This window comes from Halichoerus grypus, chromosome 10, assembly GCF_964656455.1.
Source record: "Halichoerus grypus chromosome 10, mHalGry1.hap1.1, whole genome shotgun sequence".
Lineage (NCBI taxonomy): Eukaryota > Metazoa > Chordata > Mammalia > Carnivora > Phocidae > Halichoerus > Halichoerus grypus.
Genome location: NC_135721.1, coordinates 12653987 through 12680552, shown reverse-complemented (window position 1 = coordinate 12680552; position 26566 = coordinate 12653987). Strand labels below are relative to the sequence as shown.

The 26566-nt window shown below is 39.5% G+C and overlaps 1 long non-coding RNA gene across 1 annotated transcript in view; it reads left to right on the top strand.

Annotated features, from left to right (window-relative positions):
• LOC144379332 (uncharacterized) overlaps positions 1 to 26566 on the top strand; it is a 338757-nt gene that overhangs the window by 275407 nt on the left and 36784 nt on the right. The window lies entirely within an intron of this gene.

Sequence of the window (26566 nt, the reverse complement as noted above, 5' to 3'; positions counted from 1 at the left end):
GGTGACAGTTTTCTGTCAGTTTCCCCTCTGTGCACTTTTCCCACCTGAAAAATGGAAATAATGAGAACACATATGGCATGAGGTTGTGGGAAGTAATGTGTTAGTACATGGAAAGCACTAGAACAGCACCTGGGAAAGGGCATCCTCAATAAATATTAGATATTATCCCAAGCTTACAGATGAGGTGATCTTCAGAGAGGTTTTATGACCCCAGGAACTCCTAAGTGCAGCCAAGTAGCTAGGACCTTTTTCTTAGCAGAATCTTCTGCCACATCACTGGCTCATGGGTAAACCATATAGTTTAGAGCCGGAAGACCCAGTAAAGGATCCTTTTTCAGCTCTATTCTCAACTTATGGCATTGAACAAATTCCCTCAGTGCTCTAATCTTTGCTTCATTTAAAACAGACATAACAGTGATATCTCTTCTACAAGTTGGTCATGAGGACCAAACTCATGTTCCATGACAGAGTCAGATTTGGTGAAATGAGGGTGTCCCCCCAGGCTCATTGGGCATGGAGGTAACTCAGAGGAGTGGCTATGTGGGTGCTGCTGGGCACAGGGGGATCCACAGTTACCCAGCACGGTCCCCAGTTTGACAGTGACCTTCAAAGCACAAGTTGAGGACAGCTCTGTTAGGCAGGGAGAGGGCCCCACAGACACAGGCAGGTTATGTGACCTCTCAGCTGCTTTAAAGTAGCTCAAGCCACTTGACACCTGAGGCCTGTGTGATGGGGTCACTGAATTCCTGGGGTGGATCCTTGAAGATCTGTAGACAGTAGTGGGGTCTCCAGTTAGTGCTCTGAGAGGTGGAGCGATGTTTTTATGCGGATTTGTCCAAAAACCCCCTCAGTAGAACACTTCCGTGGCATGCAGTGGTTCAAAGGGTGAAGCCAAAGCTCTTTAACAAGGAGGACATGACTGACTTCTCGAGCCTGATCGAGGCCCTGCCTGCCTCTCCTACTTCATCCGGGCACCTGGTTTCCCTCACGCCCTGCCCTTTGCCAGGCTGGCACATCACTTCCTCGGCCACCGCACCTCGCACTGGCTGTTTCCCCTGAAATGTACTGCTCCTCCCCACCTCCTTCCTGACTTCATTCTGATCTCAGGTGAATAATTTCTTTGGCACATCCTCTCATTCCTACCCCGAACTCTTTATTAACTCAAATCTCTTACTTAGTGACTTTGTGGTACCACATACCCCATCTTGGTAGCACGTGTGACACGTGGAGTTTTCCATGCAGTTGTATGATTCTCTTATTACTATCTCTCTCCCCTAAGCAATGCGAGAGCAGGGACAAATTCTACCCCTGGTCTTTACAACCAAAAACAGTGTCTGGACATGACAGGTGCTAAAAACAAGTTTTTTAATGAAATAAAAAATTCAACTAGTTTTCCAATGGTGTGACTAGTCTGACACATTAGAAAATGTAGCAAGGCAATTAGTGAGGAAAAAGTGGAGAAATCCACTCTCAGGTATAGTACAAATGGATTCATGCCAAATACATCAAGGTGAATTCCTTAAATTTTCCTTTGGGGTCGATTGGAGAGAGGATGATTGTAGCTGGATCCCAAATCCACAGTATAGTAATAATTTGAATAAAGACTGGGTATGCTGCCAAAGTTGGATCGAATTGATAGAAAAATCAAGATCACAAAATTATTGATAGTCAAAATATTGAGGCAAATCTAGAGAAATTGACATTAAGCCTTGATAAAACTAAAGGTCATTATTTTGGGCTAAGGCAAAGAGATAAACAAAAATTCTCCAGGTGGAGGATAATAAGGATGATTACAAAATACATATGAATAACTCTTGTGCTCATGTATTCCAAGCTTTGTGTGTGGCCTCTCAGAGTGCCTCAGCTATCTCATAGGAATGCTGCAGTGTGTGTGAGGGAAAGAGACTACTAGTATGTTCACAGCTTCAACATGAGATCTATCTACATTTCTTGACATCATTTTATATGAATGTGAAGCTGGGTTTGAGGAGGCTGCTGGGATAAAAAGCAAGCACCATGTGAAAATCAACATGGAACAGGAAGCAAGGGTCAGAAGGCTTAAAAAGATGTGCAGAGCCCAGCAGGTGCACACATCCCGTTAGTAACTAACTGCTTATTTAAGAATGAATTAAAAGTATTTTTCTTTCAATTCATTCATATTATTTCTAAATGATCATTTAGTTGTCAGAACATAAACACTTATTAAATTATTTGCACCTAACTATTGAGTAAACTGTAACTGTTAGGTGTTTCTTCTGGCTTAGGTGTGCTGTGGAAAACTTACCCAGACATAAACGCATGAAAACCAAGAAAATTTTGGAATCACTGCCCTTGATATTTAGGTCCTAACTTAAAGCAATAACTGCAGAGATGGAGGAAAAGGAATTGATTTAAGAAACATCTTTATAATATTTTTTCCTTTTATATACTAATGCATGACAATTGAGAGTTTACTAAGAACCTGTAAGTAAATCACTTAGTATAACACTTGGTATATAGTATACACCTTATAAATTATTGCTTTTTTATAAGAAACATGTAGAAAAGAGTAAAATGGGAGAAAAGAGTAAAATTCATCAGAGAGAAAACAAAATCAACCTGTGAAAAACTTGAAATACTTTCTTCTAGTATGTTTATGAATAATTATAATCAATATGGTCGAGATTATAATTTGTAGGCTACTTTGTTCCCTGATTTTATTTATTTATTTATTTTAAAGATTTTATTTATTTTTCTGACAGAGAGAGTGATAGTGAGAGCAGGAACACAAGCAAAGGGAGTGGGAGAGGCAGAAGCAGGCTTCCCGCTGAGCAGGGAGCCCGATGCGGGGCTCGATCCCAGGACCCTGGGATCATGACCTGAGCCGAAGGCAGACGCTTAACGACTGAGCCACCCAGGCGCCCCTACTTTGTTCCCTGATTTTAAATGCAATTTTTTATCAGAGATATTTGTGCGCTTGAATATTTTCATAAAGTTGTTTTAATGGCTCCACAATTCTCCACTGTACAAATATATCATAGTTTATGTGCTTTCCCCATGATAATTTGGCATTTCTCCCAACGTCCTCTATCATAAAAACCTTTGCTATATGCTTGTGTAAACATATTTTTGTACACAGCTCAAGTAAGTTTAATTAATGTAAATTCAGTAAACATTTTACAGATAAAACAGTATTTCATGATTGATTAAATGTAAAGAGTGTATGGAAGAGGGAGGAGCAGAGATGAATTAGGTGACTGGGTGGAAGGTGTTCACAGAATCTGGGACATCTTGTTGCTCTCTATCTGTTGCTCTGACATAGGCAGTAAGAGCAAGAGAAATTTTGGGGGGCTCAAGAGAGAAAGAGTTGAAGTTAACAGACCTTGAGCATGGATTGCCTTGGGAAACATCCAGGTGAAGATATCCAGAGACAATCAGGTTTGTAAGTTTAAAATCCAAAATATATGTCTTGACTGAAGATAAGGAACTAGTAATCATTTATGACATAAATATGTATATATGTATATGCATATGTGTGTATATATATGAATGTGTGTGTATCTACACCCACATACAGACACATGATATGTGAGCAGATGAGATCACCTAGAAAGAAAATACAGAATCATTAGCATATTGTCTAGGGCAAAGAAGGTGAACACATCAAGGTGCAGAGTGTGGCCAGAGCACAGTTAAGCTTTATGTTCATTTTTCAGTGCCAGGTTTAAAGAGACTTGGATAGAGAAGCCAGGTCTCTGAGTAAAGGTGTCAGAATGAAGCCAAATCTCAGACTCCATGTCCCTGTGGGTAATGAATGAATGAGAGACTATAATCATGGAACAATGAGATAAAGCATAGCCAAAACTCCACTGGTAGCTACCAGATGAGGCGAGAGTTACAATTTATGCTGACTAACCATAAGAGAATCTTAATCTCAGGAAATAAACTGAAGGTTGCTGGAGTGGTGGGGGGTGGGAGGGATAGGGTGGCTGGGTGATGGACATTGGGGAGGGTATGTGCTATGGTGAGTGCTGTGAATTGTGCAAGACTGTTGAATTACAGATCTGTACCTCTGAAACAAATAATACATTATATGTTAAAAAAAAAAAGAAGAAGATAGGAGGGGAAGAATGAAGGGGGGGAAATTGGAGGGGGAGACGAACCATGAGAGTTGATGGACTCTGAAAAATAAACTGAGGGTTCTAGAGGGGAGGGGGGTGGGAGGATGGGTTAGCTGGTGATGGGTATTAAAGAGGGCATGTTCTGCATGGAGCACTGGGTGTTATACGCAAACAATGAATCATGGAACACTACATCAAAAACTAATGATGTAATGTATGGTGATTAACATAACATAATAATAAAAAATAAATAAATAATGAAAGAACAGAATTTGGAGGAGAACAAAACTGAAAAAGAGAAACTGAATGCTATCAGATGCTTGTAGTGTATAAGAACTTGGGAAAAGGAATTCAGTAAGATATGAGTTCAAAGACAGGATTATTACTACTTGAGGGAACATACTAAAATCCCAAACAGCCTTATGACTGGTCTAATGTATCCATTTAAGAAAAGAACATAGAGTAATTAAATTAATCAAACTAATAGCATAAAGAAAGCATTTGAAAAGTCTAAGGGAATGTAAAAAAAGACAAAATATTAAAATAATTATAGGAAAAATGCTAAGCATGAAAAATAGAAAAAGATATATTATGAAGAAAAGAGTTATGCTGAAGTAAAGAACTCAGAAATTAAAGAAGTCCTTAACTTTCAGATGAAAAAGATCCTCTGTGTAACAGAAAGAAAGGATGTTTTAATTGAGAGTAAGTGATATTCTAGAGAAGTTACTGAATTTAATGAACAAAGAATATTTCTTCTTGTATTTAGAGAAAACCAAGCTGCCCCCTAAGAGAGGGGAGAAGCTAGACAGCCTAAAAATTCTCCACAACATTTAATATAAGTTGATAATGGCTCAATGTCAACATTTTGAGGAAAAGAAGACAATCTCTGAATACATATCCAGTCATGTTGTTATGTGAGTACAAAGGCAGGGATTTGCTGACATGAAAGCACGTGGGGACATAGCCCTCAGGGACTTCTGTAATTAATGACTCGACAGTCAAAGTCACCAAGAGGATAACTCAAAATAAAGATCTAAGAGAGGGGAGAAACCATGGTAAAACCACCAGAACCCATTAAGTATAGAACAAAGACCAAAAACACAAGACGAATTGTGAATTGTGAACAGAATATACATTCTCAAAAACTCCAAACTCCATAAACAATGAAATTGTGAAATGGGAGCAGAACTGCACCATGTATAAAAGTGACCATTATTCTCTTTCATATCAGGAAGATCAGTGATCTAGCCTAGAGTTAACTCAGAAAGATTTCTGTTTTGTTTTTTGTTTTTTTAATTCCTACTGGAGTCAGTTGATGCTCTTAATAATCATTTTTATTAACCTCAGGGGGGCCTTTTAAAAAAATAATATCTCTTGAGATGAAGAGATATTTATCTGTTTTGCCAAATGTTTCTCTACTTTGGAAATTACTTGCTTCACTTTCTTTTACACTTGTTAAATTTATTACAAATAAGCTCAATACTTTTATTATAAGATAACATGTAAGGTATAATCTGACTTTTATAAACTTAAAAATGTTTTCATTGCTAAATATTTCTATGGTTCTGTCTATCATGCCTTTAAAAAAAATCTATCATTATATTTTCATCCCTTACAGTGCAGAGCAAGTTCGGGAAAGTTGTTACTGATTGTCCGATTTTTCTGGGTTATGGAATTGTGGATGATTTATAGTTTTATTATTTTTACTTGAACAAGTTGGTTTAACATGTTGATGAGAAATGATACATTCTCTTATTTTATTCAATTTTATACAACAAATATTTTTGAGCACCTGCTATGTGATGGCATTATTCTAAGCAGCAAGAATAGCAAGGGACAGAGCAAATATTTGTTTTGGGGGCACTTATATCCTAGTCGGAGAAACAGACAATCAACAGTTAAATAATTAACATATCAGGTCATGGGAATCTAGAATTTAAATTAAACAATAAACTCATTTTTCAAACCAGAAGAGGAGGACATCCAGGGAACAGGAACACATTCCAAAGATGATCATATAGGACCATTTACTTGAATTAAGAGATTTAAGAAGCAGTTGAAAGATGTGAGAAGGTTCATCTTGCAAAAGAAGTAAGAAATGTTAACAAATATCTCAAGAGTCATCGTTTGGAAAAAAGTAGAACTTGGCAAACCCCAAGAGCAGATTTCAGATCATGGTTTGCCAAGGTGCAGGGAGGCAATGTTTGGCTCACTATTTAGAACAACGTAATAATTACAGCTGTTGGAATACATGACATCCTGCCATGGTAATGGTGGCACTGCTTAAACAGTCATCAATGGGATTAACATTTGGGGGGGAACATGGTGCAGGAATTCACACATCCTTTGGACATTGTCCTAGATAAGACAGCATACATATTTCTATAAGACTCCAACCTTTCATCAGGTACCTTAACAACCTGTCACTTAAGAATTCATAGGCGTGAGGGGCGCCTGGGTGGCTCAGCTGTTAAGCGTCTGCCTTCGGCTCAGGTCATGATCCCAGCGTCCTGGAATCGAGCCCCACATCCAGCTCCCCGCTCGGCGGGAAGCCTGCTTCTCCCTCTCCCACTCCGCCTGCTTGTGTTTCCTCTCTTGCTGTGTCTCTCTCTGTCAAATAAATAAATAAAATCTTTAAAAAAAAAAAAAAGAATTCATAAGCGTGAGGAGGAGAGAGAGAGATTTCAGTCAGCTACATCTATAATTATGTATAGTGGTATCTATCAAGTGTTGTCCTGTAAGTGTGGTGCATATTCCTAGGATTTAGGGAGCTTAGAGCATTTATTTTAGAATTAACAGAGAAATATGTTTTTGTGGTTTTTTTTTGCTTTAAATTGAGTTAAAGTAAAAATTCCACCCACAGCTGAATTGCTTGTTCATTCCCTGTTAATTAAGGGGGTGTAGAACTACTCTGATTCCCTCCAATAATTTAATGATTTAGGGTTTACTGAGCATTTTCCCTTTATTTTTAACTGTAGGTTCAAGGGAAAGCTTGTTTCTAGTAATAAAAGTAGTTTAACCATTAAAACAGTCTGTTCTTTGCTACAAGTATAATTTCATCTTTGGAAATAAGTGCCTTCTGTCTTCCTAGTCTCCCCAAAACAAACTCATAAAAATACTCAGTGGAGTAATAGAGAATTCAGATTGTTGTATCCAGACCTAGTCATTCATGAAACTGGAAACTAAACACACACACACACACACACACACACACACACACACACACACACACACACACCCTTTAGCATTCCTTCTTCTCCATCTTCTCATTTACTCTATGTGAAAGTAATTCCAAGGGTCAAGAGCTGGAGCCTTGTCTCCTGGCTTCCCGGTCAGGGTTCTACCTGTTGCAACTTGACCAAGAACGTTAGGATATCAAAAGCTAGAGATAAGAGTCCAGAGGGCATAAGAGGAAGCTTTGGGTTTTCTCATGATCAGTCCTTGGAGAGTCAACCTATAGCTCATCTCTTCTCCCCTCAAAAGTGCTAGCAGAGGGAGGATAAAACCAAGGAGAACCAGCTTCATTGATGGCTTCTATTGACTTTGTGGCACAGACCTCCACCTGTCGTTTTGAGCCATGCTATTTTTAGTCTAAAACTTTCCAAAGTAAATCATTTCTTAACTGAGCAGAGCCCAGACAAAACCCTCCCTGATTTGAATCATGCTGGTATGACAATGCACAGTGGAGGTTTGGTTTCCATCAAAGACATTTCCTTTTCCAACTCTAAACTCCCCTTCTCTTCCCCAAACTATTTCATTGTTTGGTCCAGAGGTTCAGATGTCAGAGTTTGCAAGAAATCTGGCTTTGGGGGAAAATCTAGCCAAGAATTTTTTTCAAGGAGAACTGAAACTTAAGTTATTAAGCTATAAGAAGACTTACTTTGAAAGGATTTATTTTCCCCCTAATGAGATCAGGAGCTTCTGTTCAGGGCCTGAGTTTCTCCTCACATAAAACATCAAAGGGATCAGTTTCTGATGCTAAGAACTGAGATCTCATTTTTGTAGTTTCAGATAGAGAATTTTAGCTTCTGGATGCCTTTTTTTCTCTTTTTTCCCTTCTTCAAGCTACGGCAGGGGAGGGAAGGCACCACAAATAACAGATGTGGAAACATCAGTCAAGAAAGAACTGCCAAAGAAAGAAAGAAAAATAGGAAGGAGGGAAACAAGGAAGGAAGGAAGGAAGGAGGAAAGGAAGGAAGGAAGGAGGAAAGGAGGGAAGGAGGAAAGGAGGGAGGGAGGGAGGAAAATAGGAAAGAAGGAAGGGAGGGAGGGAGGGAGGAAGAAAGGAAGGGAGGAAGGGAAGGAGGAAGGGAAGGAGGAAGGGAAGGAAGGAGGGAGGGAAGGAAGGAAAGAAAAAGGGAGGGAGGGAGGAAGGAAGGAAGGGCAAGCTACATATACTCTTTTCTGCCATCAATTATGTTTTTTCTTTTTCCAGATTACTCCTCAGTTGTCGGTCTTCATTATGTTATTCAATGACATGCAATATTACATGTTGGAAGTAAAAGGGGTGGTACATTTTCCCCACTTATTTTTGGAGGCAAAACACCTGTACATACATTAATAATAATGAGGATGTTCATAATTATGAAGACAATGGAAACACAGCTAACATTTGCATAGCTCTTATGTGTCAAGGGCCAGGAAAAGGCTTTTATTCATTCATCCCACAGATGTGTGATGAGCCCTTGGATGTGTGCCGGGCAGGGTCTAGGATTGAAGGTACAGCAGTGAACAAAATGCAAAAGATTCTGCCTTTTTTGTGGCACTGACATTCCAGTGAAATCCTTTCCATGAGTTATCTCCTCTATTTGCATGAATGCACTCAGTCCCTGCCCTAAATTTAGGATGTAGGTATGACTTGTTCTTTTAAGTTTACAGAAGAGGAAACATAAGACTCAAAAAAGTGAAATATTGTGTCCAACATTACAAAACCAGAATGCGATTAAGCTGGGATTCGCACCCAGGAATAGGAAGTCACAACCTGTGCTCCGAAACACATTGTCTCATTGAATTCTCGGTGCAGTCTTCCCTTGTGATTGCACTCATCCCTGCATTTTGTATCTGAGGAAACTAGAGGTTACATCACTCTCCCCAAATCCCACATCTGCGATTTGAATTGAGGACTTGTCCAGTTTCCTTTACTCATTCTTCCATGTGTGGGCTCCACATGTGCTCCACTAATGCACCCTCTCCCTCTGGATGCCCTTTTACACATGAACGGTGGGGATCCGCAGGGGCACAAATTCTTTGTGACAATGGCTGGGCTCTCATTTACAAATGAAGAAAACAACCTTGTTCCCTCTTGACATTTTTATACCAGAGATGTCATTTCTGGGTGTTATGTTATCAATTTTGAAATACAATAGGGTTCATTTGTTTACATTTGTAGATTTTTCTTTTATCCCTGCCTTGTTGATTTCATTGCATTTTGTTCATGTGTAGAGCATTAGCGTGCTTTTAAAAGTGAAAACTATGCAAAAAAGATAGGCTCAGAGAAATGTCTTCCCCACCATATACCATCGTCCACTTTTCCTTTCATCCCTGCAGATAACCAACTTCATCGTTCTTGGTTTGTCCTTCCTGTGTTCCGTTTTGCAACAGCAAGTGGATATATGCACTTTATTTTGTTTTATCTTCTCTTTCTTACCCAAATGTTAGCACACTATATATAATTTGTGGCTTTTTCACTTAACAATATATCCTGTATTTCCTTCTGTATCAGTTCGTGGAGACCTTCCTTATTCCTTTTTCCAGCTGTGTAGCACTATTTGGGGGGGATGCAACACAATTTCTTTAGCAAGTCTTCTATATTTGGCCATTTAGGTTGATTCCAACATCTTACGATTACAAATAATGTTGCAAATAATAACCTTATGCAAATTTATTTTCCTGTTGCTGGGCCTGTATCATCAGATACACTCTTCGAAGATTTCAGTTAAGAGGTAAATTCTTAGTGGATTTCTGGCTAAGTGAACATTCAGTTTTATTAGATACTGCTAAATTGCTCTCTGTTGTTATGCTGTTTTTATTTCCATCAATAATGTATAAGTGGTTGTTTTCCTACAGTTTTGCCTGCAGTGTGTTTTATTAAGCTATTGGATTTCTCGCTAATCTAACTGGTGAGAAATGATATTTTAGTGTAGTTTTAAATTTGCATTTCTCTCATGAATAGGATTGAACATCTTTTCATATATTTTTAAAAAACATATATTTTTTTGCAATTTTTAAAATGTCCTTTACTCATTTTTGGTCTATTCCCTACCAACTAAATAAATAAAGTCTTCATGTTTTAGTGATATTAGTCACTTATCTGTGATACATATTTTTCTTCCAATTTGTCCATTTTTCTTGTGGCTTTGTTTCTTTTACCATGATTTAAAATATTTTTTGTTGTAAAAGTTTTTTTTTTAATTGAGGCTGGATTTTGTGTCATGGATCACCTTTTTTTTATACTCAGGTTATATAAGGATTTTCTTCTCATATTCAAATAGTTTTATATTTCTTACTTTTTTTACATATTACTTTACTCTTACGTACAATGTGAGAAAATATTCTAATTTAAAATTTTCGGGGCACCTGGGTGGCTCAGTCATTAAGCATCTGCCTTCGGCTCAGGTCATGATCTCAGGGTTCTGGGATTGAGCCCTGCATTGGGCTCCCTGCTCCGCGGGAGGCCTGCTTCTCCCTCTCCCACTCCCCCTGCTTGCGTTCCCTCTTTCGCTATATCTCTCTCTTTCAAATAAATAAATAAAATCTTAAAAAAAAAAGAAACACATTCTTTAAAAAAAATAAAATAAAACAAAAAATTTCAAATGGCTATCCAGTTATCCTAATACCATCCACTAAAAGCCCCTTACCTCAATGATATGAAACACTACCTTTTTAATGTACTAAATTTTCGTAAGTAGTTCATTGTGTTTCTGGACTTTCTATTTCATTCCATTGGTCTTCTATCTATTTGTGCATTAGTATGTTTTAGTAAGTGTGGCTGTAGGTTTTAATATCTGTTAAAACTAATTCTCCCTCCCTCATTGATCTTCTTTTACTATTATTGTGACTAATATTATATGTTATTGTATGTTTAATGTTTCCATATGGACTTTAGTATCAACGTACCTAGCTATAGTAAAAAAGTTTCTTTTTATTGGGATAAATTAAAATTTCTCCCAATCAGTCATTAGTTGGCTGGAGCCCAACCTTTAACATATTCCTCAGAAAGTACTCAAGAATATGGTATTTCTTGTGTTCCTACATGTTCAAAACAAGCTTTCTATAGCTTTGTTAGTTGAACGATTGTTTGGCCTGATGTCCTTGAGTTATAAAACTCCCATTGTAGCATTGCTTTATATTTGTTCTTGAAGAGCCTGCCTGATGGATTCATGTCGTAGATTTGTCCAAACTCATAGAATGTACAATACCACCAGTGAACTCTAATGTAAACGACAGCCTTTGAGTGATTATGTCACTCAGTGTAGGTTTATCAGTTGTAACAAATATACCACTCTGATGAGGGATGTTGATAATGCGGATGGCTCTGCGGGTGTGGGGTAATGAGTATATGGGAAATCTCTGTATCTTCCTCTCAATTTTGCTGTAAACCTAAAATTTCTCTAAAAAAAAAAAAAGCCTTCATCATCATCACCATCATCAACCCTGGTTATTGAAACCAGTGTGGAGGCAGATATTCCAGTGAGAATACTGTTAATAAGCCAAGAGATGATGATGGAGGCTTACATCAAGGTTTTAGTCAAGGATATAGGGAGAAGAATATTTCAGATGCTTGATTAAACATCTCGCATATTTTATGCATCACTTATTTGAAAAAAAATCATAGAATAAGTTAACTTTAGTCACCTATCTTTGGAGGTACCTGTACTTTTATATTTGATTTTCAAGTGACATTTCTTATGAATTACATATCAGAATTGGGAGAGAATCTTAGTGGTTCCAGCTTCATAACCGTAATCAGTCATCTTTAGTAGAGCTCGGAGAGAAGGGGACCTGGTCAAGTTCATCACGAATCCGAACAGCTCCGTTATAAGCTAATTATCAGGTGGCACGGGGCTTCTCTGCAGAGCTTTCTGGCAGTCTCAGAACAACTTGTGCCTGTCTTCAAATTCCAATCAGGCTTTTACTTCCTCCAATTCTGCCTCTTTCATTCTAAGTAAAGGCTGAAACTCCCACAATGCCATGGAAAATAATGCTTGATAACATTTCGTCAATTCCCTACTTGGAGCTACAGAGCCGGAGTAACTAAGTTTGAAGCTGTGCACAGCTTGTACGGACCTGTCTTGGTGGAGAGAATTGGAAAATCAGACACTCTTTATGAGATTCTTTTCCCTCTTCTTTATTTTTAACTGCTGACTCAGATCAATCTCTAGAGTAATCGCTTGACTTCAGTTTTCACCAGCACCTTCCTCTTGTGTCCTCTTATATGTATGTACAGTCAGTTACACAGGCACAGTAAAGTGTGCTTGTATTTAAAGACCTACTATGATCAGTAAGAGAGAAGAAAAGGGAACTGAAATTATAATGTCCAAGATGAGCAAAGATGTAATAAAACTGGAACGTATGTATGCACCACCTGTGGACATTGGTGCTGGCAATTCATTACAAAAGCTCTTTTCAGACTTTTCAAAAGAGCCGTTTACTTGATGAATTTAATGAGCAATGATCATGGATGGTGTATATATAAATGCCATCCTGCTGCTGTTTGGATTTGGGGGTAGAGTTGATTGGAGTTTTCTGGCTTGTAATAACGAAACTGTTATTTTTTTGAGAATTTACTATGTGCCAGGCACTGTGCCAAGTACTTTATATGTTTTTATTTCGTCTCTTAATATCTTTTTTTAAAGATTTTATTTATTTATTTGACAGAGACCCAGCGAGAGAGGGAGCACAAGCAGGGGGAGTGGGATAGGGAGAAGCAGGTTCCTGCTGAGCAGGGAGCCTGATGCGGGGCTCGATCCCAGGACCCTGGGATCATAACCTGGGTGGAAGACAGACGCTTAATGACTGAGCCACCCAGGTGCCCCTCGTCCCTTAATATCTTTATAACAGCTTCATATGATAGTTGTTCCTACCTTTCTCCATTTTTCCATATGAGGAGATTTAGGCTCAGAGAAGTAACATTTTAACAATCACAAAGCTGATAAGTAGCAGTAGGTGGATTTAAACTCAAGTTTCCCTGATGCCAGAACCCTGATCCCCTATGCTTAACTACCAGTTAATATCTCAAAGTATTAATAATTCTTTTCAAATTCTACTCGTATCAGTCATTCCACCATTGCTCCATAATTCCCCAATTCTGCCTGCCCAACAGAGTGCATTTACTAAGCGGGCCATCATGTGCTCGCTTCGGCATCACATACACTACTAAGGGGCCCATCATGTCTTTTTCTTTCTTTCTTTTCCTAGCCCAATTTCTGGTGTTCTGGTTCATTTCCTTCTTGGAGAAAAGCAACACCCACTTAACTGGTCTCTTTGCCTGGAGTCTCAAATTTTGCAGTCCATTCTTCATACAGCATCCAGAATTATCTTCAGCATCAAACCCTCCATTGGTTCCTTTTCTTTTCAGGACAAAACCTCTAAGTATTCTTGTGTATAAGAAACTTCATTCTCTTGCTGCCTTAGCCAAGAGCATCCACCTCCTTCCCTGCCTTACACTTGACATGCTTAGCTGAGCATCTTTCAGTACCTTCGGCTCAAGCTATTCCCTCTACCTAGAAATCCCTCTCACCATACCCCCAAAGTCTTACAAACTCTAAAGGCTCAGCTCAAGTGTCAGCTTTCTCTAACCCTTAGGCTATATTAAATGTACCTCCTCACTCTCTTATTGGCTTGTGCTATACATTATCCCAAGCATTATTACCCGTTGGGCCGTGATGCCTTTGCTCATGTGTTTCTCCAGTTGCGAGTTGCCCCATTCATCTCTTTATCCTCATTGGGTATAACTCAGGCCTGGCGCAGAGTAGACTCAGGTTTTGCTCAAATGGCATTGAACTGAACCAGAGAAGGCACTAGTCTCAAACCTGGCCACAGCACTTCGCAGTTTCCGTACACAGTTTGTTGAGAGATGATTCTCCGTGGAGAGAGATGATTCTCTATCCCTGCGAGGATGCCTGTGTAGCAAACAATCTCAGAAGAGAGCGGTAGCGTCTTTTTTTCAGGCAGAGGGCAGATTTGTTTCCTTAACAGCATGTCCTCTGGGATAAACACTGGGGAGATTTGCTGGCAGACACTTCTAAGCTCAGGGTTTCCTAAGCTCAGGTTCCCAGCAGTGACACAAGCTTACTGTGTGTGAAGCATCCACGTAGGTCCTTTTGTATCACCCCTGTGGGACTAGGGGAGCAAGGGGAACTGATGAAAACATGAAGCTCATGGCACCTGCTGTGATGTGAATAATAAAGTTCTTTGTCTCCAACCCAGAAATTTCAACTTTCCTGCCAGTACCTGTGAGATGGTCATAGCCTCATTTGCTGGCGTTCAAGTGGGGTAAAATCTCAGATGCTCCACGTTTCTTTACAGGGTTGACCCCTAAGGTCCCAAATAGAAAAGTAACTCCCCTCCAGAGCCACAGACATTCTACAGCTGCCAGTATATTATCCCAGCTCCTTCATTTTTATAGAGATCCAGAGAGGCTAAGTATTTTTTCCAAGGTTGCACAGCTTATTACTTGCTGTATGGAAGCAGAACAGTGTCCTGCAGAGGATAGACTCTGGAATCATTTCAGGCCACATATTGTTACTTAATAGCTTCTGCTATTTATTTAACCTCTCTGAGCTCTGCCTTACTCATCCATAAAATATGGTTCATAGATCTATGTCAGAGTGTTGTTGAGAGAATAGAATCAGATGAGATAATGTATGAAGCTGCCTAGTGAGACAATCTGGGGGCCTAGGTCTTCTTTCTTTCCTGTGCAGGTGTAAAAATAAAGCTCAGTTCTGCTGAGGTCATCCGAGAGTTCCGGGCCTTTCTTTTCTGTTGAACCTTGAAGTGTTACAAAGCCTCCTTTCTCTTTGATTCTGGGCCCATTCTACAGGCTCCCATTCATTCCTCATGTGTAGCAGCAGAAGGGATACTGATCAGCACATCAGAGGGGGAGTTGCTTGAAATAGTTTCGGGGGTGGGTGGGGACACAGGGGTTTTTCCTGCAAATGGTCTAAGTAAGACTGACTTCTGGCTGAGTCTATTTCCCTCAGCTTCTACGACTTTGAGTCATTTAATTTCTCTCTGCCCCTGGTATAAATGGGATTAAACAGACAAATTTGCCTAACAGAGGTGTTAAATACATTAACTAAGAGCTTTGGTAATTCACAGTGTTTCATTGGTGGGGGCCCACACTGGGTTCCCAGTGTGCTGTTCCATGTTACTTTCTTTCTGTCTGCTCTGAATAGAGAAACAATTCTTGTCTTCTTGGAGGCTCATCCTACCATTTTTACCTAGGGAGAAAATCGATGTCAATAAATTTTGAAAGCAGCTTAGTTTTCTCCAATTGTGGAATTCACTGTCAGTGTTCAAGTTTGGAGTGGGGTAGAGCACATACCAGTATGGTGCTCTTGAATTTCATAGCCCGAAGAAAAGCTGTACCTCCCCCAAACTTCACAACTGTGGAATCACCTGTCATTTTCTGTGGAGTTTATACTCTAGAAGGTATAACTTTTGGTGGAATTTCTGCTGAAATTCTGAAAACAACCGACCAGGCTAAAAAAACAACAAAAAAAAAGATCATGGTTTCCATGGAGGAGTATGAACTTTCTTCTTTCTACCTTAGGAGGAATAATAACAAAAAATAAACCTTGACCAACTGTCCACTTAATCCTTTTCCTGGGAAAACGAGGGACAAGTGTCCTTGACTAGCACAAATGTTTTATGCTGTCCCAAGTTTAACGTGGGATAATTGAGAAAATCCTGGAGACCTAACGCATGCTACATCCTTGAAGTGAAAGAGAGAAGTTTGAAACTCAGTTCTTCCCCTCCAGAAGCTTACAATCAAGGTCATAGAAACATAAAATGGACATAATAAATGAATTAACTCTATGTGAAAGTTTTTTGCCAACTGCCACTAATCCTCTCTGACTTTCCTTCGAAGGGGCTCAAAGGATGAGGGAGTGATCCCAACTGACATGAAAGAAAGGGGTAGAGAATATATTTTTCTCATTAAGGGCAAAACTTATTTAGATCACCTTTGGCTTACCATGGGGTTACATGCAGATAAACCCATCATAGGTTGAAAATATTATGTCAAAAATGCATTTAATACACCTAACCTACCCAGCATCATAGCTTAGTGGAGTGTTCCTTAAACATGCTCAGGACATTTACATTAGCCTACAGTTGGGCAAAATCATCTAACGCAAAGTCTATTTTATAATAAGGGGTTGTATATCTCATGTCATTTCTTGAATACTGTACCAAGAGTGAAAAATAATAATTGTATGGATGTGGAAGTGTTGTCAGTGTATCGGTGGTTTGCTCTCGTGACCATGTGGCTGACCAGCAGGTGCACTCAATACCACTACCCAGCATCATGAGAAGGATGGGACCATGTATTGCTAGCCCAGGAAAAGATCTGGATTCAAAATTTGAAGTATGATTTCTACTGAATGCATGTCGCTTTTGCATGACTGTAAAGTCAAAAACTTGTAAGTTGAAACATCATAAATCGGGGACTGTCTGTATAGTATTTAATTCAGCAGTTTTTACAGCAACAAACACTGTGTGTAGCCCCTAAGAAGGTGCCAGAGAATATTTGCTTATTTCAATTGAACGGAACTGAGTTACAACAATTATACCTTTGTAGGTTATCTAACTGGAGGAGGAAATATATACTCTTTGTTCTTTATAAATGTGATTTTAAATATTGCTCAAGATAAAGTTTCAGCATCATTCTGCTCATAGAATGGAGTTGCTGAATGCAAGGATGAGCTAAATTATTTGAGTTTCCCAGTCCCCTCAAACCGTAGGTGAAGAATTCTGATTTTTGTGCAGGCTGCCCCTGACTCCACCCCTGTAAGCCTCTGGGTGTTTTTACCCTCCTCTTTTTCCTGTGTGATTTTTGCTTTCATGAGCCACAGCAACCAATGTCCTGAGGGAAGAGAAAATGTCTCTGTCATTTTGAAAGTTGCTTGTGAAGGTTGTGGCTTCAGGCCTTAGGCTGGACCGAATCCAAAAGGCTTAGACAGTCCCTATTTAGGAGTAAATCTCTGAAACTGGTGAAGCTTCTTTGAGTTGCCTACAGATTCCGCTGTCTTCCTCATCATCAGCCATGACACTCAATGAAGTTCCTTTAGGCTTTTCTTCCTTGCCCATAAAATTACCTACAGCAGAAGCTGTAAAATTAAAGTCCACAAACTAAAACCATTCTGCAGATGGGTTGTGTTTGGTCCTCATACAGGATCTTAAAAAGAATTGAGTTAACTTTGAATATTTATAAATCTAAGGATATCACTTAAAATTAGAATGGAAGGCTTCCTTAAAAGAAAATAAAATCAAGCTATTGTGGCCCTGGCCTCACCTTCCTTCAGGGTGGCTGATGGCTGATGCTGAATAGCAGTCATCCCCTCTGCGTGAAATGCATACCTTCCTCATTGTCAAGGATCCTTCCAATCCCCAGTGTCCCCACAGCAAGGTTGGGTGTTGATTTTCATTTGTTGTAATGTTGAGTTGTTGTCTTCTTATAGTCAAGTTCAGAGGAAAGCAAAATAGTTCTTTTACCTACATTTCTACCAAATGATAAAACAGAAGATACATAGCCAACATATATTTAACTAGTCCTTCCAAGGTGTCGGTGATTAATCCAAGTACATGGGGGACAGCAGAGAATATAGAAGAAATATGCATATGGAATTTATACTCAAGTGGGGATTTATAGACAATAAACTATATTTATAGACAGTGAACAATAAATAAGATAATTTGAGGGAACAGAGTGTTATTTTTTTAAAGATTTATTTATTTATTTGAGAGAGAGAGAGAGACCATGAGCAGGGGGAGGGGCAGAGAGAAAGAGAGAGAGAAGCAGACTCCCTGCTGAGTGCAGAGCACAACTCGGGGCTCCATCTCAAGACCCTGAGATCGTGACCTGAGCCAAAATCAAGAGTCGGACGCTTAACTGACTGAGCCACCCAGGCGCCCCCAGAGAGTGTTATATCAGAGAAAAAATAGAATAATGTAGACTGAATAAAAGGGGGAAAGTGGAGGGGATGATATCAGACAGGAAGGAAGGGGGCAAAGAGATCATGAAGCAACTTGCCAGGACAGAGTTTAGATTACATTCTAAGTGCTGTGAGCAGCTACTGTGGAGTTTCAAGCAGGAGCAAACAGACCTGACTTGTTCTTTGAAACATCAGTGTAGCTGCTATGAGATAAATGACTCTTAGGGGAAGAACAGGCAATTAAATAGGCCAGGGAGACATGGCAGAGATTTGTGCTAGTCTTATAGAATGGTGGAGGGTAAGAAATGGTCAGATTTGGGGTATGTTTTCAGGTCGTGGCAACAAAGCTTAGTCCTGGATTGAATTTGGGATGTGCAAGAAAGAGAAAGATGACAATGAACTTTTGGGCCTGAGCAACTGGGTGGGAGAGATGGGGAATGCTGAAATGAGGTTGGAGGTGGGGCTGGATGGGGCAGGAAAAGCAGATTTGGTGAACAGTGGAAACATTGTCACTGTTTCAGCTGTAGTGGGACAGAGATGATTATGACACACTGAAGTGTAGATGTTGAGTAGGCAGTAGGATATAAGAGCATGGAATCTAAGAAGAGGTTTTTTTCTGGGGGAATTTAGTGCCTGGGATTGAGTGAGATTACCTAGGACAGGGTGTAAATAAAGAAGAGAGAAAAGAGGGGGGTGGAGAAAATATTCTTGGGTCATCCCAACACTTAAATTGGAAGAGGATGAAGATGCATGAAAGGTGGTTGAGAAGAAAGGTACACTAGGATAGAAGGAAAACGAGCTGAGGACAGTTTTACTGAGACCTCTGTAAGAGAATGTTTCAAAAACAGAACGTTTCGGATCAACTCAGTCATATGCTACTGAGAAGTCAAATAAAGGTGACTGAAAATTGATCATTGTCTTTGGCAAGATGTAGTTTTGGTGAAATGATCGAGCTATTTCAGTGGAATGGAGAGTAGAAAAGCCTAGAAGTGGCTTAAGAAGGTAATGTTAGGAGACAACATTGAAGATGAGTACTAACTATTATTTTGAAGGGTTTTGATGTTAAGAACAGCAGAGAAATGTAATTGTATCTGGAGGGTGAGTTGGAGTTTCAGAAGCACATTGGTGTGCGGGTTGGAGTGGTCCTTTAGAGAGGAAATATATACTGTAGAAGCCCAGACCCATAGAAAGTAAGATGGGATGGAGTTAGGAGTTAAGTGGAGGGTTTGGACTGAAATCAGGGCTTACTTCTTCCATTTACTAAGATGTCAAAAAAAAAAAAAAAATGGTTCAGATGCTGGTGGTTTAATAGGCTGGTCCCATAAAAATGATGTAGCTTTCATCTAAGTGCAGTTCTTTCTTTATGGAGATGATCAAGCTGACGGGGTGTTTAGTCCTTAGAGCTGTGAGTAGAAAAAGAAAAGTGTGAAATAGCCATCTTGCAGAGTGGGAGAATGAATTCAATAGAGAAATGCAGTGACATCATCCAGCAGTATTGAGTGACTATTTGAAATATGTGGTCATAGGTAGGAGGTGATTCCTGTCCATAGAACTGTATGATTTCAATCCAAAAACATTCAATAATTCAAGTACAGAAGTGAACTGAGTGGGTAGTCAGATTTCACCAGGACTCAGTCCTTGACAGACAAGCACAGCAGAAGGAAGGAAGGGCAGAGGAAGTGAGAGTTGGTGATAGGACATTTATAGTGCTGAGACATGGAATCTAAGCTGGATTATAGACATATGGGGAATAATCGAAAGCACAAAGTTCTATAGGATCTATGTAGATCTTATAGGATCAGTGGTTGAGGGATTGCTGGTGTAGGAACTATAGAGTAAGTCAGAAGGATGGAGATAATGGGGTTCAAAAGTGGGATTTACATTTTATAGGTCACTTTATCATGCACTGTTGTGATTGATAATTTTTATATCAACTTGACTAGGCTATGGTGTCTAGCTGTTTGGTGAAACACTAGTCTAGTTACAGCTATGAAGGTAATTTTTAGATGGGATTAACACATAAGTCAGTAGACTTTGAGTAAGTCAGGTTACTCTCAAGTCAACTCTTACCTGAATTTCCAGTCTGCCTGCCTCCCCTACAGATTTCAGACTTTCAGACTTGCAGCCCTCACAATTGAATAAGCCAATTCTTTAAAATAACTCTAGATAGATAGATAAAGAGATTTCCGATTGGTTATGTTTCTTTGGAATACCCTAATACAACCATCTTTAATTCTGCGTGTGAATCATAACAGGTTATTCCCTGCTTAAAACTCTCCAGTTGCTCTCCAAGGCATTAAGAATAAAATTTTAAATCTGGCTTGTGATCTAGAAGGCCCCACATGATGTAACCCTTGCCTCAAAAGGGGGATTTCATTTCATGTCACCTTTTCTCTTGCTATATTCTCATCATGGTGCCCTTTTCCTGTTCCTCAAGCACAACAGACATTTTCTGCCTTAGAATCTTTGTGCTTGTTTCTCAGTGTAGTGTGTGGCCAAGAATGTGGGTTCTGGAGTCAGACTACTCGGGATCAAATCAGAGCTCTGTTGTTTATTAGCTCCATGACCTTGACAGGTCACCTAACCACTCTGTGCCTCAGTTTTCTAATCTGTAAAGAGGAAATAATGCTAGGAACTACCTCATAGTAGTCCTGCTGTGTTAAATGAATTAATACAAATAGAACTTAACTCAGTGCTTGGACCATACAAGGCGCTCAATACATATAGGGTATCATGAGGCTGCTTGACCTGCGCTTCCCTCACTTTTTACCGATAGCTTCCTTCAATTCATTCAAACCTAAGCTCAAATACCACTGCCTCAGAAAGCCCTCTCTACTATTTTTGTGCAGGTTTCAGTTGCCCAAGTGCTCCATGACCTCTCTGCAGTTCCGGGGGAGGATTAGTGATTAATCCGAGCCAGTTTTGATAATCTCAATTCCCTTGCCAGGGATGGGTTAAGCATGGTCATGTGAGGCCATCCAACTTCATGAAAGCTAGAGTGTTTGGGACATTTCCTTTTTCAAAAAATTTATTTTTATTATTTTTTATTTTTTAATTTTTTTTGAGAGAGAGAGAGCATGCTCATGAGTGGGGGGAAGAGGGCAGAGGCAGAGGGAGAGAGGGAATCCCAAGCAGGCTCCAAGCCCAATGTGGAGCCCATGCAGGGCTCAATCTCACGACGCTGAGATCATGACCTGAGCGGAATCCAGAGTCAGATGCTTAGCCAAGTGAGCCACTTAGGCACCCACCTCCCTTTTTTTAATTTACTTTTTTAGAGAGAGAGAAAGACATTTCCTTTGTCTTCACAAAGGAAACAAGAAAGCCCATGCCTTCTTTTGTCATTAAGTGAGGACCTGATGCTTGAAACTATAGCAACCATCATATATCCAAGAGAGGAAAGCCAGAAACATTCTAGACCCTGACACTGTTGTATTGCCGAGTCAACCAACCCTGGAGCTGCCTACCTCCATGTTTTATTATGTAGGATAATGTTCCTATACCTACTTTAATTGGGATTTTCACTTTGTATAATTCTTAGCCAATACCCTTCTGTGACCATCCTAGCTGTATTGGCCAAGAACCTACCCCCATACCCGTTATTTTATTTTTCTTCCTTACTTGCAATTATCTGTTATTATTACATGTGTTTATTAAATGGTTTTAGTCTGTCTTCCCCTTATTGAAATGAAACTCCCCAAAAGCAGAGATCAGCCTGCCTCAGACATCCCTGAGATGCCTGAGATCCTAGGCCTAGGATAGTACCTGGTACGTGTACGAATGCATGTTGTTAAATTTCAAAAAGGAAGTGAAAGGAAGTAAGAATCAGACGTCTAGGCCTCTTTCCATACATGTCCATGTTGCTCAACAGCTGGATGACACTGGGTAAGTAGTATTCAATACCTCGTGTTTATTAAAACTTGTCCACACAAGGCCGTAATGAGGTTTGGTTGAAAGGTCACATGGGAGAGCTTTATAAATGGAACAGCAAGGCACAAATGTGAGGGAGGATTACTTTTCCTTTATGAATAATGCATGATTTTTATCTGAAATTACTTAGTGTTATTATTGTTTAAGGTCATAAGAGAATAATTCTCAAGAAAAACACTGAACTTTAACTTACCAAATAGGTAATTGACATGAATTAGAAATGCTATACCAGCATAGTACTGTAAGGTTTCCTTTTCTGGAGTATTAAATTTAGATTTTCTCACTTTTCTGGACACTGTAAAGAGCTTTTTCTCCCAGAGTATTCTGTAAGAAATTTTAAATTCCTAACAACAACGACAACAAAGTCATCGCCAAAGGTGGCAATAGATCAAAGAAAAAAAGGAAAAAACAAACAAACAAAGGTACTGTCATTCCTATTCCACTGGACAATAGGAGTCTTTTTTTTTTTTAATATCCTATCTCAAGCTCTTTATCTTATTTTCTATTTTTAAAAAAATTCAAATCCAGTCTTCATCAGGATAATGCGGCAGGGAGAGCAGAGCATTTCTCTTAACATCTGCACTTATTTACCAAATACACAGATCAGACTAACCCACACAATGCCAATGGCATATTTATTTATACCTGTGTCCCAGCGGATGATATTCTTCTTGATCAAATAGATTGACATTTAAGTCTTCAACAGTATAGGTTCAAGAGGGAGAAAATTATATCCCATGCGTAGCTAATAAGTGAATCAATTAGAACTATTTAAGAACAAGCACTAATGTAGTCCGTGGTTCCAAATATTTTAATTGGAGTGGTGTCTCAGGTAGGCAGCCCTTCTACGAGGCCATCATTTATAATAGAGCATATTAAATGACATGCTTAAGAAGAAAAATTTTCCTGTTTTACATATTATATTTATTAAAATATGGCTAAATATAATAGCTAAATATATTTATTAAAATTTAGCTAAATATTTCTTAGATACCAAATGGCAGGTGCGTTTGATCTGGAACGTAGCTGTAATCAGTGAAGTTCACATGAAAGCACATGCACTTTGTTTATGCAGGAGATCATCAGAAACTTATTCAGAGTTCATGAATTCATACTTTAGAATGAGTTATAATAAAAAGAAGAGTTCTTCCTAGTGGATAAGCACCAGCAGCAGCTTTAGAATCTGTTCGTTTAACTCTCCCGTGATGCTGTGAGGGAGGTGTGTTTAGATGTACTGTATTTGCGGTGTTTGGTGGAAATGTGACCACAATTTAGAGCAAGCACAGCCCTACAGACCCCATTCTCTTGGAGATTCCAGATTGAACTCTGGGAAAACACAGTGAATAATGGCAAAAAGAAAATGAAAAAATACGACCTCATTATTAGGTGGGTTGGTGCCCAGAGGGGCTCTTTGAGAAAAAGGCCCTGGTCTCCACCTGCCCCCAAGGCTCGCATACAATTCTGTTTCCTCGCACCCACTAATGGGATAAGGAAAGAGGAGAGAGAAGGAGTTGGCAGTGCTCCAAGATGGACCCTCCAGCCTGTATGTGTGACCAGTTAATGCACCCTGAGTCTGTCTACTGGTAAACCCTGTAATTCATACTCCAGGCTTTGAGCCATTTGATGACAAACTCCTCCTTTCCTGGGAGGTGGAAGAACCTAGGGAAGACAGACAGGAAGAAAGGAAGCAGCTTTCTCTGTTCTACAGAAGCCACCACTTTCACTGTGTAGATGTGAAAGTAGAGGCTCGTGGTGGTCTCATGTTTTTCTGACTTTCACAGCTGGAAAGAGGCAGAGCCAGATTCTGAAGTCAAGTCTGCATGACTCTAAGTGGCTCACAATGGCCCTGCTTGCCCTTTTCCCCTGCCCTGTGCTATTTCCCCAAATTACCCTTTATTTGGCTTCCTAATGTACAGCTATTGGAGACCAAAAAATAACAGGTGGTAAAGGCATTGGTACGGACATGCACACAGACAGTGCCCAAAGGGACAGAAATGCCACACCAGTCATGTGAACGACTTGACAGCTACCAAAGGAATTAAATTTTTTATGAACATATAAAAGAACTACACTGTCTGCTGCCCCCTCCACACACACACACACACACACACACACACACACAAACACACATCACTATTTTGCATTTAATATAGGGAGAAATTACTCCAATTCCTCAACAGCATGTAGGGTCATTCATCCTCCTTACAACTCAAAATTATATTGATCACCAACAATATATTAGTCCCTAAGAGAAATACTCAGTGTAGTTTATTTTAAAAGGCAGGAAAGATTATAATGAAGACATTCTATAAGCATATTTCATGACATTCTATTCCCTCAGCAATGAATTGCTGAAAGGCAGAGGGATTTATGAGCAGATAAGAGTTTAAACTACTGCATTTTATGTAAGCCTTTGGATGATTCACACTGCATATTAGCATGCAAAATAGTAAATATAATCATAAATAAGCCTTTTTACTTTTTGGCCCTGTTCAACTCAGCATTGCCCAAACTTATTTGACCTTAAAAATCCTTTTATCACACTCCTAATACAAGCCATGGAACTAGATTTAAAGAGAATTCCCTAGGAAAAACAGGTATAATAAATGTTGGAAATATTAACCTCAGAATGTTAAAGTTTTCTCGTTTTAAAATCTTTCAAAAAGAAAAGTTCTGGTACTCATAGGGTTAACTCCAGGTACCAGAGCATTCCCTAGATGGTCCACCTCATTCACTGGATAAAAGGAGCTTTACTCTATCATGCTACAGTATTCTCAGAGAAATTCAAACGTTTTTAGGATGAAATGGTTGTTTTGGGTCTCTTAGTTGAATGGATTTATTTTCCAGTAATCCTCTTCCCAAGTCAAAAGTCTCAGAAAATTCTAGTGCCTTGCTTATTATGATAACCAAATCTGATCAATGAATAAGATCCCATTGATTTTCCAGTAATTGACTTTGAGCCTCATAAAATTGACCTCGGGTTATTGAAAATCTGCTTCCTCAGAGAAGGTAGTTTTCCTCTCAAATCTTTTTAAAGTGAGTCAATAACAGAAAAAGGCGCATTTCTTCTAAGGGTAGTTTAAAATAAGACCTACAACTAACACTTGCCATGTCATCTCACCATCTATGTCAGGAGGAAAGTAGACAAAGGGGAAAAAAATACAATAAACAATAGTGTTTAGCACTTTGGGGACCTTATATTTTCTCATTATTTCCCAAATCAAATAATTATAGGGACCATCTTTAGTCTAGAAGTCTGTCTTTTCCTCTCATTTTCAAAATATTTATGTGTAGCCTCAGTGCTCAGACCTGCCCATCAGACATAAAAGGGCTGACTGGCCTGATGTGGTGATTATCATACCAAAAAAAAAAAAAAGGAAAGAAAGAAAGAAAAAGAAGAAAGAACATTTTGTCCAAACGGCAGTGAACATCAAGAAGAAAATAGATGGACACTATTTTCTGCATTTTAAGTGAGTGCCCACATCAGGAAATTTAATAGACCATCCCCAAGCCAGCAATCAAAGGACAGGCACCTTTTGGTGAGATGCAGTCAGCTCTTTCTGGTGTGAATAGAGACAGTGAGGCATTTGAAACTGCTGAGTGACAACACAGAGAATACTGGAATCTTTTTTTTTTTTTTCCTCTCTCTCTACAGCAAATCAACAGACTATATTCTCTTCTTCTACATTTGGTCTGCCAAGTAGCATTTTTTGTATGAAAGGCAGATGAACAAGTCCATGAATGCCGTACAGCCACAGGACTGATAGCTACCTGTCAGCTGTGCGGGAACTAAGCAGAAGTCATGTGGTCAGGGTACGAGGAGCCCTTATCACTCAAACCCAAAGGGTTTTCCAACTGCAGCCATTGTTTTCTGTCTGATGGCAGAAGGTCCCACTAATTCTTCATTGTTCCCAGTGGCAATATCCCCCTGAACACACTTGTGAAAGAACCCCCAAGTCCTTGTGCTTGGAATTTTTATCTTCCAGGGCACTGTGACCCGGTGGGGAGTGCTACCTTGGCCTCAGGAAAGTAGATGTCATTGTGCAGGGGCCAGGGGATAGCCTATCAGAAACTTGCCGTGTCCTTGACGCTGCCATGCCCCATCTGGGGACTGAATTCTCTTATTTTTCCATGCCCTATTTTAGACAAAATTTCTAGGACATCCTGGCTCTCTCTCTGACACCCCCCACCACCCTGTTCTTCTAAAATTGTCTCTGGTCTGTTACCTGGGAATCCTTTGATTCTCCATACCTTGTCCAGATCTGGAAAAGATCTGACATACCATATGGTTAGATTTGATGTCCTCCCTAGGGGCTACAATTCTGTGTCTATGATTTGCCGACATCCGGTGGAACTCCGCCTCTTCCCAGCATGCCATGGAAT